General features: G+C 39.8%; 1 pseudogene; it reads right to left on the bottom strand.

Annotated features, from left to right (window-relative positions):
• Window positions 1–7056: 7056 nt before the first annotated feature.
• On the bottom strand, window positions 7057–8142 carry LOC100923051 (annotated as a pseudogene).
• Window positions 8143–14800: the final 6658 nt, after the last annotated feature.

Below are 14800 nucleotides of genomic sequence, written 5' to 3' on the forward strand. Positions count from 1 at the left end.
AAGTGAACTTGTCCAAGGTCACACAGCTAGTATCTCAGATGAGATTTGCATATAAGATTTCCATAGCTTCAAGTTTAGTTCCCCATCCACTATACCACTTTACCTCATAACCTGAAGTTAGTGGGAGCTACATAAAACATTGGTAACTTGAGTGATATGTCCAGGTTAGAAGCCAATGTGTCTAAGTCTTAAGCCCAAGAATTTGTGGTTCTGAGACTAGATCTCTAGTCACTACTGCCTGCCAATCTGTTGCCGCTCTTCCTCCTTCTCCTCCTCCTAACTACTATTACTACTAACACTCCTACTCCTACTCCTATTACTATTACTCCTACTATTATTACTACTCCTACTATTAGTTCTACTATTCCTACTGATATTCCTCCTCCTCCTACTACTACTACACTACTACTGTTGCTGCTACTACTACTACCACTAATCATCACGCTAATAATAATTATTCATTATTATTTTTATTTATATTTAAGAGGCATTATAGCATAATAGAAAGAATGCTGAATTTCAGTTCAGAGGATTCTATTTTCAAAGCACGATTATACCATTAAATAATAATAATAATTCAATAATAATAATAATATTTCCATAATACTTTAACGTATTCAGTACACATTTAATCTTAACTCATTTGAGCCCTATATCAACACTGGGGAGTAGGTAATAACGATAACAATAATTTCATTTTCATAATAATCTTGGAGATAGGTACTATAATTATCATTCCCAATTTAACAGATGAGAAGACTGAGGCAAGCAGGTAAAGAGATTTACCTAGGATGACACAGCTAGTAAATGTCCGTACTAGATTTGAAATCATATCTTCCTGATGCCAGGCCTTGTGTTCTAACCATTTGGCCCCCTCAAGTTATTGTAACCTCTATTATGAAAACAGGTGGTCTGACCTGTCTATCCATTGTTATGAAGATTATATGAGGCAGGATTTTCACCTTGGTAGCCCTAACCTACAGCTCTACATTCTTTCCACTCATTTCTCTGGATCTCAGTTTCCTTTTCTGTGAAATGAAGAATAAGAGGAATGCTAACTACGGTCCCTTCCAGCTCCAAGTCTGTGGTCTATGATCTATCACCTCCCCAGCAATGACTTGCCATCATTCTATGTCTATAATGTTAGAAAACACCCCCTCACCCATCTTCAGCCCATTCTGCACACATGCTTAACCTACCTAGCCCCCCTTGATCATGGTTTAGAATGAGTTAATAATTGCACATAATACCCACTCAACACATTAGATGTGGGGCCCTCAGTAAATTCATGTCTCCCAAAGAACATCTGCGGTTTCAGCCCTAATGGGGAAATCTGTCTCCCTTTTGGGATGTGTCTGCAGGCCCTACAGGGTCCTGCATGGCAAGGGCTGATGTGGGGGGTAAGAAGAGAGGACAGAGGAAAAGAGGGTGAAGTTGAAGGGGAAGGAGGTGAAGGGCAGAGGTGAGCGGTGGCCCCATTCCCGCCCCCGAGCCACAAGAACTCTGTGCCCCCCAGCTGCGGAATCACATAACACCAGTGGCAGCTGTCCAGACCAGAATGGGCCGCACCTGTTTGCAATGTAAGTTAGCCATTATCAGCCTTCACATCCAGCTGTAATTCAAAGACAGGGGAATGGGGGGAGGAGAGGAGGACAGGACGATCGAATGTCCTAAATTGACTCCACTTTAGTGCCTTATATAAAAATTTCCTGTAATGCATGTTACCATAAATAAGGGATTTTCCAAGAAGCTCGGGGCAAAATGGCTTTCAAGCTAAACTCTCCCAGAGGGAAGTTTCCCGGTTGCTCCAGTTATGTTCCATCCTTCAAATTATCTCGTTGTAAAAGAACTGGCTCTGATGGCCATGATTTACAGGGACTGAGAACACCCATTTGAGTCTTCTTCAGGGAAAATAACATTTGAGACTTTGCTTTGGAGAGACGTTGTTTGCCAAAGAGACCTCAACTTTGATTGGGTCCCTAGTTGTAGTAGTGGATGCATGGATAGATGGATAGATTAATAAAAAGGCATTTATTAAGCACTTTATATATGCTAGATACTATGTCCTAAAATGGATAGAATACATGGTACTGGCCGTTGCTTAGTGCAATCCCTAAACCTTTCAAGATGTTTTTCATGTACTGTCTCTTATACTAGAGTCTTCCCCAATCTCCCACTTATTAACAGTCTCTCCATCTTGAAATTTCTTTATATTTCTTTCTTTGTATACAAATTGCACCATCCCCAGCAGAATTAAAACTCTGGGAGATTATTTCACTTTTTTTCTTTTGTATCTCCAGTGCATACTTGTATAAAGGACATAGTAAGTACTTAATATATGCTTATTGACTGTCTTTTTATATTCCAGCACCTAGAATAATTTCTGGCACAAAGTAGGAGCTTACTAAATGCTTGTTTCTATTCTGAAAAAGAATGGGGGGAGCCCTCAACTTTGGCACCTCATGACAAAACATCAACTAATGATGGCTCCAACCTTGGACAACACCTATCTAGAAGGATCTAGGCCTAGTAATGACCATGGTGGTGCCTATCACATAAAGGTCAAGCAGAGAGCCTCTGAAACTGCCAAGGAGATATGATTCTAATTTACCTGGGCCAGGCCCTCTTGGACTGGGATGGGAGCGATATGGGACATTTATGTGTCCCATATATGCCTATTCAGTCATAGCTCAAGAATAAGATCTGTTTGTTAGGCCTAGGTCATTTGAGGCTTTGGTCTTTTCCATAAAGAAACATATTTAGAAATGATTTAGTCCAATTTACATATGGGAAAACAAAGGCACAAAAAGCAAAAATGGCTGATCTCAGTCCCACAGTTTACCAGGTGATACAATGGTCAAGTTAGGATATAAACCAAGATCCTTAGCTCTGAACAGAGTGATTTTCATGGCTGTCCAATCCTCCCTGGAGCCTTCTTATGCACACTCATCCTCAAAAATGTCTTCTGTTCTCCTGAGCTCCTATCTTCAGTAAAACTATTACCACTCCTCCGCAGCTCACCATCTTTATTGTAGAAGGAGCTTATAGAGGCGATGCAAGTATGGCAAAGATGATTCAAGAAGAAAGATGACCTAAATGAGAAACTCCCTGGTAAAATTACATTTAAGGTTTAGAATTGAAATGATACTACTAGGCCAAAAGTACTACTTTTTTGTGAATTTTGTAGAGGGGAACCAGAACAGCTATGTGGCACAGTGGATAGAAAACTAGGCCTGAAGTCAGGAAGAATCATCTTCTTGAGTTATGATCTAACCTCAGAAACTAGTTTCGATCCCAAACAAATCCCTTTATTCTCTTCACCTTAGTTTCCCCATCTGTAAAATGAGCTGGAGAAGGAAATGGCATACCACTTCAGAATCTTTGCCAAGAAAACCTCAAAGGGATTCATGGAGAGTCAGACATGACTGATATGACTAAACAATAACAACCAAAGAGGAAAGTCATTTTTTTTAGTGTGAGGGGCTATGATTTGGTGGTCTATAAAGTCTTGTCTGATACTAATTCTATGACTTCATATTTCTATCCCAAATATCACATTTGAAGGGGGTAGTTACCTACTGTGTCTGGCTCTATGAAATGCTACCCCTTGTCCCTCTGATGCCATTTAGTTCACCCACTCCCATTTCACATGTGAGGAAATTGAAGTCAGGAGAAGCTAAGGAACTTGCCCAAGATGACACATGTAGTAAGCAGATGACACAAGACTTGAACCAGTTCTTCTGACTTCAGTGGCAACTTGCTTTCCAGTCTGCTAGATCTCCCAATCATGGATAGTCATGTAATTCTTCTTGCCTCATTTTTTCCTATAGAATGAACATTTTGGGCTAGGTGAAATCTAACGGACCTTAAAATACCATTAGCCTATGATATCTTATACCACAAATATAGTGCCCGAGTTCTTTAGAAGCTTTCACAAAAAAAAGTTCCCCCCTTTAAGCTCCCCACACCTCCCAAAAAGTCTGAGCATAGAGATCACTTTCCCTTGGCACTTAGCCTGCCAACATGAACTCCAGATGGGCAGGAGTGTTTAGATGGTGTAGACATTTGGTCATTAGAATTTGGATCTCTCGGAGAACACAGTGAATCTTCTACTTTGCCCCCCTCCCTCCCACTATAAGCATAAACTAGGCTTTGATTGGCCAGTGGGTGGGAGTAGCTGCCATCTATAGCTGACTTACCAGACTTTCACTTCCAAGGGCTCTACTCTTCCTAAATGAAACAAAGTCCTTTTGTGTAGTCCATTTGAGTAGATTGTGGGATGTTCTGCAGAAGGAAGAAATTCTAAAACATTTTTGTTTTTTTTTTTCATAAAATAACTTCAGAAATAGAATAAACATCAAAAATTACCATCTCCCTGCCTCTATTGATGTCAATTCCAACCAAGCTGCCTTACTTGCTTTTCCCTCATACACACATTCCATCTCCCACCTCTACATCTTTGCCATAGACTGACTTTCCAATCTTGAATGCTTTCTCCTTCCCTAGTCCCTTAGAGTTCACAGCTCCATTCACCCTTCAGCTCAGGAAATAATGACCTTATTTAGTCCCTCCCAGGTTATCAATACTCCTCAATACTATCACCCCCTAAGTATTTCCCTTGCATATATCTACTTTAGATTTACTTCTCTGTATATATGTTATATTCCGGCGGTGAAATTTAAATTCTTTGGAAGACAAGAACTTATTTTGGTCAATTTCATCTTTTGGCTGCCATTACCTTGCATAGTGACTAAGTACTAGGCGCTTAATAAGTGCTTATTGATTGGAATCAAATTGGAAAATGAAGAGTCTTTGATCCAGAAACTCTGAATGTGTTGGGTAGGATTTCCCTACTATATCCAATGTATTTGATCATTCTTTCCAAATCAAAATAACCCTCCCTGGTTACTCTCCCTTGTGTGTATTATTTCCTGTTAAATCTAATAAAATTCAATTCAATGTAATGAGAGAGACCTGGATTGTGCATCCAGTGATGTATAATCTTCCTCAGGCTCTGTTCTGTCTTACCAGTGTGACCTCTAGCAAATCACTGTTTCCCTCTGTGGTTTGGTTTTCTTTCCTGGAAAAAAAAAAAAAGATTTCAGTTTGCTAATGGTTAAGGTCCTTTGCAACTCTAAATTCAAATGCTCAGTGAGCCCGTGGCCATTGCTGTGATAAGGATTTGCAGATGGCATTGGATAACAGACAACCAATAAAAAGACAATTGCGAACAAATGATTAAATGCTCAAAGCAAATGAATGATTAGCTGGAAACTATCCTTGAAATAATCATAGGATCAGATTTTCCAAGTTGGGAAGGGCCTCCATGGCCTGCCAGGCTGATTGTGTGATAAATCATGAAAGCCATGTGCTGTTTAAGGAATATAAAAGATGCCCTGGAATCCCAACTAGGAAGAAACTGGTGTATGTCTGCACCCTTAGTAGTACATGATTCTTAGTAGTGTTAGTAGTGATGATTCTGCCCATTGTAGATTCAAGGATCTAGAACAAGATTATAGATTTAGAACTGAGAAGGGCCTCAGAGGTCATAAAATCTCTTCCCCTAGTTTTACAGAGGAGGAAAGTGACATCCAAGGAGGTTAAATAAACTTAACTTAGTATGATAAAGGTAGTAAGTAGCAGTGCTAATTCTATAGTCAATGATTTTCTATGAGTAAAATATCAGAGAATATCAGACTTAGAAGGACCTTGGAATATAGAATGTCAGAACTAGGAGGGCCTTGAGAACATTGACTGTCAAAGCTGGAAAGGGGGAATCTCAGAACAGAATCCATCAATTTGGGAGAGCCCTTGCAGCCTAAAACAGCAGAGCTAGAAAAGTCTTAGAATTTGCTGTCAGAACTGGGAGGACCCTTAAAAATATAACATCTCAATTCAAAAATAGAATTGTGTTCTATTCTATTAAAACACAGAATGGGATGGAAAGAACCTGAGAATATAGAATATCAGCACTAACAAGAATCTAGGAGAATAACATTTCAGAGATGGGAGGAACTTTAGAGTATAAAATATCAGAGCTGAAAAGAGCCTGAGAATACACAATGTCAAAAGTAGGAGGTAGCATAGAGCAGACTATCATGGCAGAAGCCTTAGTAACCATCTGCTTTTAAGAACCATCTGCCCTAGCTCTTTTACTTTCTAAAGTTTCCTAGAAAGCAGTGAAACTATGACTCTGATTCCTGATCCAAATTTCTTTCCACTGAACTGTTACCTGAATTTTTTAGGGGAGAGGAAAAATAGAAATAGTAAAGTAGGGACCTATATTCTCTGCCCCCCTCCTCCTGCTTCTTCTACACACACACACACACACACACACACACACACACACACACTTTCTGTGAACAGGGCCAAAAGCTACTCAGCCCAGATTTGCTTGGTTGGTCATTGAGATCAGAGAAACAGATCAATCATGAGAAGCCATCATTCTCCAAGAGGAATTGCAGGGGTTTACCATGAGGCTCCTGTCACAAAGATAACTTCATGGTCCACTGTAAATCTGCCCTTTTGGCCTTCTTTAGGCCAAAAGATCAGAGATTGCCCTTTCTTGGCTGCTTATGACTTAAAAGAGAGGAGGGGGAAGGCAGCTCATGAAATCCCAAATAGCTACTTTTCTTTGGACACATGGGAATTAGGGACTGGGGAGTGTCAGAATCTGCTCAAGAGATGGAGACACAGGGTCTGTGGAGAGATGGATGCATCAGCTCTTCCTCTGATTCTTTTTTTTTTAAGTTTTCAAATTATTTTTAATAACAATCTCAAATGTAATTCTTTCCCTCTGTGGAACATGTCATGTAAGTGCAAAGTTAGTAAATGAATATTAAATGTAAGCTGGAATTTTAAAAAGATAAATCTGTGTGTGAAAAAGAAAACCCTGTTGTCTATCTCTTTCCCCTTTCAGGAGCCAGACTCAGCCCTTCTGGAGGGCTTCATCATTAGTAACTTCCAAATAGCTTAAATGGACAAAGCAGTAAGGTGCCTGCCAGCTCATTCCTAAAGGCAACAACTCTTCCTCAATGGAGCTTCCCTGCAGAGAAGCTAGTTGGCTTTGAAAAGAATGTACATCACTGGCAGCATAGCAGCAAACATGGTACATATTAGTATAGTGCTGGAGATAGAGTTCTGTTGACTTGGGCCTCCAACCTCTGCTCCACATCTGACAGTTCCAGAAACATGCCCTGGGCAACTAAGGACTGCCTGGTATCCAGTAAAGGGTCTAACAAAGCTTGATCTGATTTTTCTATTAGTTGAGTACAGGCTATAGCCTTTACAAGCAGAATCTCTGCAACCATTTGATTGAATTTTTTGTCCAGGTCAGAAAGCTGCTCTTTTAACTCTCCAGACATGAATGAACCTGCTGAGAATAGCTGAGCTGTTCTTTCAAAGTAGCTGATGAGACATGAGACTTTCTCTAGTAGATGTGGCATCTTCTTCAGCTCCAGAAGACACTCTGATTCCAGTGTGCACTAAGCTCCTAAGCTCTCTAATAAGGTCACCAAGATCCTTGTCCCACATGTTGTGGCTGGAAGCTTGTTCTCCTATAGTTTCCTGCAGACTCATTGGTCTGGTTTGGGATTCTAGAAGCAACGACTTCAGTTCCTGCAGCTGTACTCAATTCACATAAATGGATCCCACAACACCAATCACAGCCCCTAGAACTGAACCAATGATTGACCAATTCTTTGTCTTTCCAGCTCTTGTTCACGCCTTCTCACGACTCTCTCACTGCTGCAGAAAAGAAGGAAAACTTCTCTAGTTCTGATTCTTTGGCACTAATATAAGCGGTTTGAAACCTTTTCGCTTCCTGCAACAATCTGTGTTCCAGAGTTTCAAGTTCCAAGTACGGGTATCTTCTTGAGAAACCAGATCCAAACGATCCTGAATTTCTTTGAGTCTAGCCTGATGAACTTCTAGGTCATCTCTAGTCTTTTGGGCAATTCCTTGAGCCACCATGAACTCTTTCTCCGCCTCAGTCACATTCCCCTGGACCTCTTGAACTTCTTTAGCCCAACGAACTCCTCATAATTGTCCTGCCAAATTTTGGTACTGAAGATATTAGTTCCAGAATACTTGGAAATTCTCTTCCAGGGCTCGACCCATTTCAGTGAGTCTGTGATACAGTCTCATGGCAGTTTTTGCTGAAGTTTTTCCCTTGGGATGAAAGGACTCTGGGCTGTAGAAAGTCTTCATGATGGGGAGTTTCATTCTTTGGCTTCTCAGACCCAATTTCTGGGGTGGAATTCGTGATGTATTATATTGCAAAAATGGTAGTATGTCCCATCATTAGGACTAAGAATTCATGCAAGGTTGGAATGCTAGAGCACAGGAACTGAACCAGCCTTGGAGGAACCAGGTCTCCAGCCAGCTGCAACCTCTGACCCTGACACAACAGCCACGGCTCCATTTTTAAGCTAGGAACCAATCCTTTCCCTCTGATTCTTGCTGACATTATTTTCTATTCTACTATAGGTGAATGGGTCATTGACTAGAGTATCAGGAAAGAAAGTTATGATTTCCTCTTCAACTGGTTCCATGAATGAATAAATCATTTATGGATTGTCAAGTATTAAGCCAAGATTTGGGGCTATAAATATAAGAAGAAATCATTTTCCTGCCCTCAAGGAGTGTATAATTTAATCAGAGACAATACACATAAGGGAGAGTAATCAGGAAGAATTATTTTGCTTTGGAAAGTATGATCAAAGAAGAATCTCTTATTTGGAACCTTTAGCATAAGCAAGTTCCCACCTCACAACACATATCCTACATGTGCACATGCATGTGCACGTGCACACACACACACACACATGCATGGATTTGGTCCTGCACACAGGAGAGAGAGGGGGTCATGGGAAAGGAGGGAGAGAAGCAGGAGGGTAGGAAGAGAGAGAAAAAGAGGGAAGGCAAGAAAGTCTTTGATTCTGCTCTGAGTGGTTTTATGAAAAGAGTAGCATAAAGATCAACTAATCTATCATACAACCCATTTCTCAACAAGCATTGATTAGCATATGTGCCAGAGACCATATACTAGACATTGGGGATAAAGAAACAAAAAGGAAAAAGAAACTCACATTCATTCAAGAGAGGCAGTATGCCCAAATATAAGTAAATACAAATAAATATGAAATAGATAATAACACAATTTCAAGAGAACAACTAAGTAGTGCAGTTGAGTAAAGTTTGGTCCTGAGGTCAAGAAGACATCTTCAAATGTGGCCTCAGACACTAGCTGGGTGACTCTGGGCAAGTCACTTCACCTTGTGTGTCTCAGTTTCCTCATCTGTAAAATAAGTAGAAGGAAATGCAAAACTACTCCATGAATCTCTGCCAAGAAAACCCAAAACGGGATCATGAAGTGTCAGATGTGATTAAACAACCTAACCACAGCACAACAACAAATTTCAAGAGGATTGTGTGAAGGTAGCACTAGCTGAAGGGTCAGAAAAGGTATATTTTGGAAAATTGTGTTTAAGCTCAGTTTTGAAGAACAATAGGAATTCTTTTTTTTCCTGAGACAATTGTGTTAAGTGAGTTGCCCAGAGTCACACAGCTAGAAAGTGTTAAATATCTGAGTCCAGATTTGAACTTAGGTCCTCCTGATTTCAGAGCTGGTGATAAAAGGCAGGAGGAACTGCCTACCAGGCATAGGATGGGGAGTGGGGGACAGCTAGACAAGTAGTAGAGGGAATGTTGAATATGAGGAATAGCAAGAATGTCCATTTGGTCAGACTGCATGAATAATAATGGGGAGTAATGTACATTCAGCCTAGAAAGAAGGAAGCCTAGGTGGGAGTCAATTATGAAGGGTTTGTTTTTTTCAGCACAGGAAAATAAGAGGCAATACAGAGCCACTGACATTTCTTAAGCATGGGAATGATGTAGTGATGTAGTTATGATGTAGTCAGCCTTGTGCTTTTGGAATAATTGAATCCAGAGAAATGCAGGAAAACTTTTACAAATTAATATAGAGAAAAATAAGCAGGGGACAGAGCAAACACTATAAAGTCAAGGAGAATATTGAAGGACTCCCAAACATTGATCTGAGTTCTGCATTGGTCAGTTTCTGGAAGAAGCTGTACAACCTCTGAATGACTGCCCTTCATTCCTGCTGTTCCTGGTTCTTGTCTTAGATGGAAGACTATGAATTTAGATGCAAGGCCCACCCAAGTCAGACCTTGATGGAAGGCTCACCCCTCTCAGATCTCGACCAAGACAGTAACTAACTATGTTTCCAGAAGATGTCCAGGAAACACAGGACACAAATATAGAAGCAAGACATGCCTTTAAGAATTTACATTTTACACTGCCAGATGTTGAAAATAGGGCATTCATTGCCAGATGTGGACAATGCATTGCTCTGTTGTGTTTAATTGTACTTGTTATAAGGGAGGATTCTATGATTCTATAGGGGAGAGGGTCCTTGAAAAGTGATAGCGATATAATTTTTAAAAGTATACACCAAACTTCTTGAGATAGAGGGGGGAGGGGAGAGGGAAAGATGCAACATTGCATAGCAAAAGAATTATACCTAAGATAAGGATATCTGGATTTGAACCTGAGATGAAACATTTTATAAGCTTGTGAAATCTATCAATGAATAACTTGGCCTCTCAGCCTCAGTTTTCTCATCTGTAAAATGGGGATAGAAATACTTACAAATTCTATTGTTTAAGTTTATGGTGAAGAAAGTGCTTTGCAAAAATGAAAGCACCATACTTATGTGAGATGCAATTATTATTAAACCTTTAGGAGCTATTCTCAGAATTCTATTTCCTTTGCTCAGGAAATTTGCTATTTCCTTGAGTCTTTAGAAATTGGATTGTGACACAGCAATAACAATAATAATATCTTTTATTCACTTGGCAGATTTCTTTTTTAAAGCCTTTTTGCATACTTTATGGCTCTGAGATTTATGGCCTGATGACTCAGAATAAGTAGGGCAATCACCATTACCTCCATTTTACAGATAAAGGGATCTGAGATAAGGAAACTGAGGCTGAAATGGAAAATGGCTTTACAGGTGGTATAATTAGAACTTGAACTGAGGTCTTCCTTGACTACTCCTGTAGCTCTTCTCCCACTATATTGCATAATCTCATCATTGTAGAGAGAAGAGCTTTCTCTCTTATCCTCCTTGGGTTGGGGAAGGATCAGCTCTACCTACAGTTGTTATATGTTGCCATATATCTCATAAGTATATTAAATCTTTCTATCTATATAAAAAATTTCAAGCTAGGGGAAACCTTAAAACAGAGAGTATGGGAGCTCAGAGGCATTTTAGAGTAGAAAATCATAGAGATGTAATTTATATATCTATAGAAATATATAATATATAGAAATATATGCTGTTTAATCTCTGTGCAAAATTGACCAAATAACATCTCCTCTTCGGACTTCAATTACTTGATATTTGAAATAAAAGAATTGGATAAGATTATCCCCATCTCTAAATTCTATCCTAAGCTTTTAATCTATTAGTCCATCAATGAATAAACATTATTAAGTGCCTACCATGTGCTAGACACTGTACTAAGTGTTAGGGATACAAGAAAAAAAGTCAAAAGACCCTAAAAGAGCTAACAAGATGAAACTCTAATTGTGGTATTTCAGGCATGGGTATCAGTAAGAAAGAGAGAGAGAGAGAGAAAGAGAGAGAGAGAGAGAGAGAGAGAGAGAGAGAGAGACACAGAGAGAGACAGAGACAGAGAGACACAGAGAGAGAGTCAGAGAGAGACAGAGATAGAGACAGAGAGACAGAGAGACAAAGACAAAGATAGAAACAGAGACACACACAGAAAGACAGAGACAGAGAAAGAGAGACAGAGAGAGAGAGAGACAGAGAGAGAGAGAGAGAGAGAGAGAGAGAGAGAGAGAGAAGAGGTGGGGGGAGGAAAGAGAGAGGGAGGAAAAGAAGAAGAAAGAAGGAGCAGGAGGAAGAGGAAGAGGGAGGGAAAAGGAGAAGAATGGATTAGACAAATGGACAGAAATGAAGACAGACAGAGAGACAGAGAGATCTTTTGAACATTCTGGAACCTTTAAATCATATACACAGGCAGTCACCCATTTCACCTATGTATGAAACCTGGTCTGCTTTCCCTTTGCTATTCACATGATGGTCCTCCCTTTGAACAATATGTAAAATGCTGTGTAATGTAAATGAGTATTTGACCTGTTCCCCTTACTGGCAGAGGACTATGAGCACTTTGGTCCTTGTTCCTGGCCTCTCCAGCCTGACCTTGCTTGGTGGACAACTCAATTAATATGTCCTGGTTATTTGAGCGTGTGCTAAGACAGAAGAGGCTGCTTCTTGGGGAGTGGCTGGTCTTGCCCTATCTCCCTGATAGTTTGACCCTCACCCAAGCTGAGTCGTTTACAGACCTGTTGAATGAGGCTTTCATTTGGATGACCTCCAGGGTCATCTGTTTTCAGAGCATGAAATATGGCCCCTGTGAAGTGCCCAGGAGCACAGAGATAACCTTCATTGAGGAGCTCTTGCAGGCCAATGAGCCGGGACTAATGATGATTGGGGCTTGTTCTTCAGGGACAAAATTTATTGGACTGCTGACCACTTTGGGCCTGGGCAGGAAAGTTAACTCTTTGTGGGATCACAGAATCATAGTATTTCAGAGTTAGAAGTGACTTCAATGATCATCTAGTTCCAAGTCACACATAAATGGATGAATGAATGAATGGACATTTGTTAACTGTTTACTATGTGCGGAGTACATGAAAATGAATCTCCACATATGCCCAATTAGTGGTCAACCAACTTTTGTTTAATGGTTTTCAATGAGCCTCGAAACCCAATCTCTCCCTAAACCCACTTTGAGATGGAAGTCGAGTTTTCTTGGCATCATATCTAAATCTTGTTGTTGGGTTTTAGTCATGTTCAACTCTTTGTGACATCATTTTGGGTCAGTTAGCAAAAAAACAGTTTTTGACTTTTTTCTTCAAGTCATTTTACAGAGAGGAAACAGAGGCAAACAAAGTTCAGAGACTTGTAAAGCATCATGGAGCTCACATGTGTCTGAGACCAGATTTGAAGTCATATAGACAAGTCTTTCAGATCCGAAGCTCAGTGCTCTATCCACGGTACCACCCAGACCCTTCCAAGTCTAAACTTGCCTCTTTTTAACTTGTACTCATTATTCTTAGTTCTATCCTCTGGGACAAATTGGATGGATCTAATCCCTCTTCTTCCCAACAGCCTCTTTAATATTTGAACACATATTTTATTCTTCATCCCAACTCCCTAGAGCATTATCTTCTTCAGGTTGAAAATCCTAGTTTCTTCCATAAATCTTCATATAGTATGAACTTAGGGCTGTCCCCCATTTTAGTTGTTCTTCCCAGGTTGCTCTCTTGTTTATCAGTGTCCTTTCTAGGAAAGGAATTAAAAGAATTAACTAAATACTCCTGATGTCATCTGTTCAGAGCCAAGTATCATGGAGCTATTATCTCCTCATTCCTAAAAGATCTGCCTTTTTTAAAAAGCAATCTAAGAGCTCATTGGATTTCTTGATTGTTAGATCACTGTTGACCCACACTGACTTTGAAATCCAAGAAAAACTTCATATTTTTTTCAGACAAACTTCTATGTAATCTCTCTGCTATTGTACTTGGAACAACTGAGTTCTTGAAACCTAGCTGGAAAGACTTTACAATTTGCCTTTATTCAATATTATCTACTCTTAGGTCTCTTTTAGTCTTGGCTTTCTATTTTGAGGTCCCCCTCAGCTTTGATATTCCCTGTTTTAAGGCCTCTTCCAACTCTGATATTCTCTATTCTAGGGCCCCTCCAGCTCTAGCACTCTTTGTTCTAAGGGTTTTCCCAATATAGTTTCTCTTCTAAGACCCCTTCTAGTTCTAATAATCTATTTTCTAAAGTTCCTTCTAGCTCTGATAACCTCTGCTATAAGATCTCAATTAATTAATCAATTACTTAATAGCATTTATGTGTCAGGTGCTGTTCTAAACATTGAGGACGCAAAGAAGAAGAAAAAAATAGTTTCTGTCCTTGAGGAGCTTACATTCTAATGTACCAAACAACAAATACATGTGTATATGCACATATACATCTTCTACCTTGAAGGTATAAGGAGTGGAATGGGAAACTGAGTTATTCAATTCTATCTCCATTTAAAATAAATAATAGCAAGTAAGTGAATAAAGCAAAGTCCAATCCATCAATCATACATCTCAGACTAAATGTTAAAAGTCTTTGAAACATGAAGTGATCATGTCTGACAAGAAACCTATTCCATTTGACCAAAGAACATCCGAGTCATTAGGACTTCTAGATGGTACCATGGATAGAGCATCAGGCCCAGAAACAGAAAGACTTATCTTCCTGAATTCATCCTGAATTATCTTCCTGAATCTGGTTTCAGACACTTACAAGTTGTGTGACCAAGTGGGGTCATGAAGGACTAAAATGACTAAATAGCAAATCCTATATAATAGAATTAAGAGTGATGAAGTTGTAACAAGTGTGGCTCCCCTGGGAAACCTTTGAGAAAGAACTGCCTAGAGAAAGAAGAAGCCTCTGTTTTGACCTCATCCATGTCTCCTTCTCACCCTCCTTCCACTGCTTCTTTGGTCAGGGCACTTGTCACTTCTTATCAGTGCCATCGTCCTGCAACAGCCATGGCTGTTGGGAGTGTCAACATCAAGAAACAAGAACAAATTGGACAAAAACTCATAATGCTTAAGGGGAACTTCCTGAGCATCCTAGGATTGGAAAAAGAGGACCTAGAATAAGCAGGGGCTGAGAGTTACCCTT

The sequence above is a fragment of the Sarcophilus harrisii genome, chromosome 1 (assembly GCF_902635505.1).
Source record: "Sarcophilus harrisii chromosome 1, mSarHar1.11, whole genome shotgun sequence".
Taxonomy (NCBI): Eukaryota; Metazoa; Chordata; class Mammalia; order Dasyuromorphia; family Dasyuridae; genus Sarcophilus; species Sarcophilus harrisii.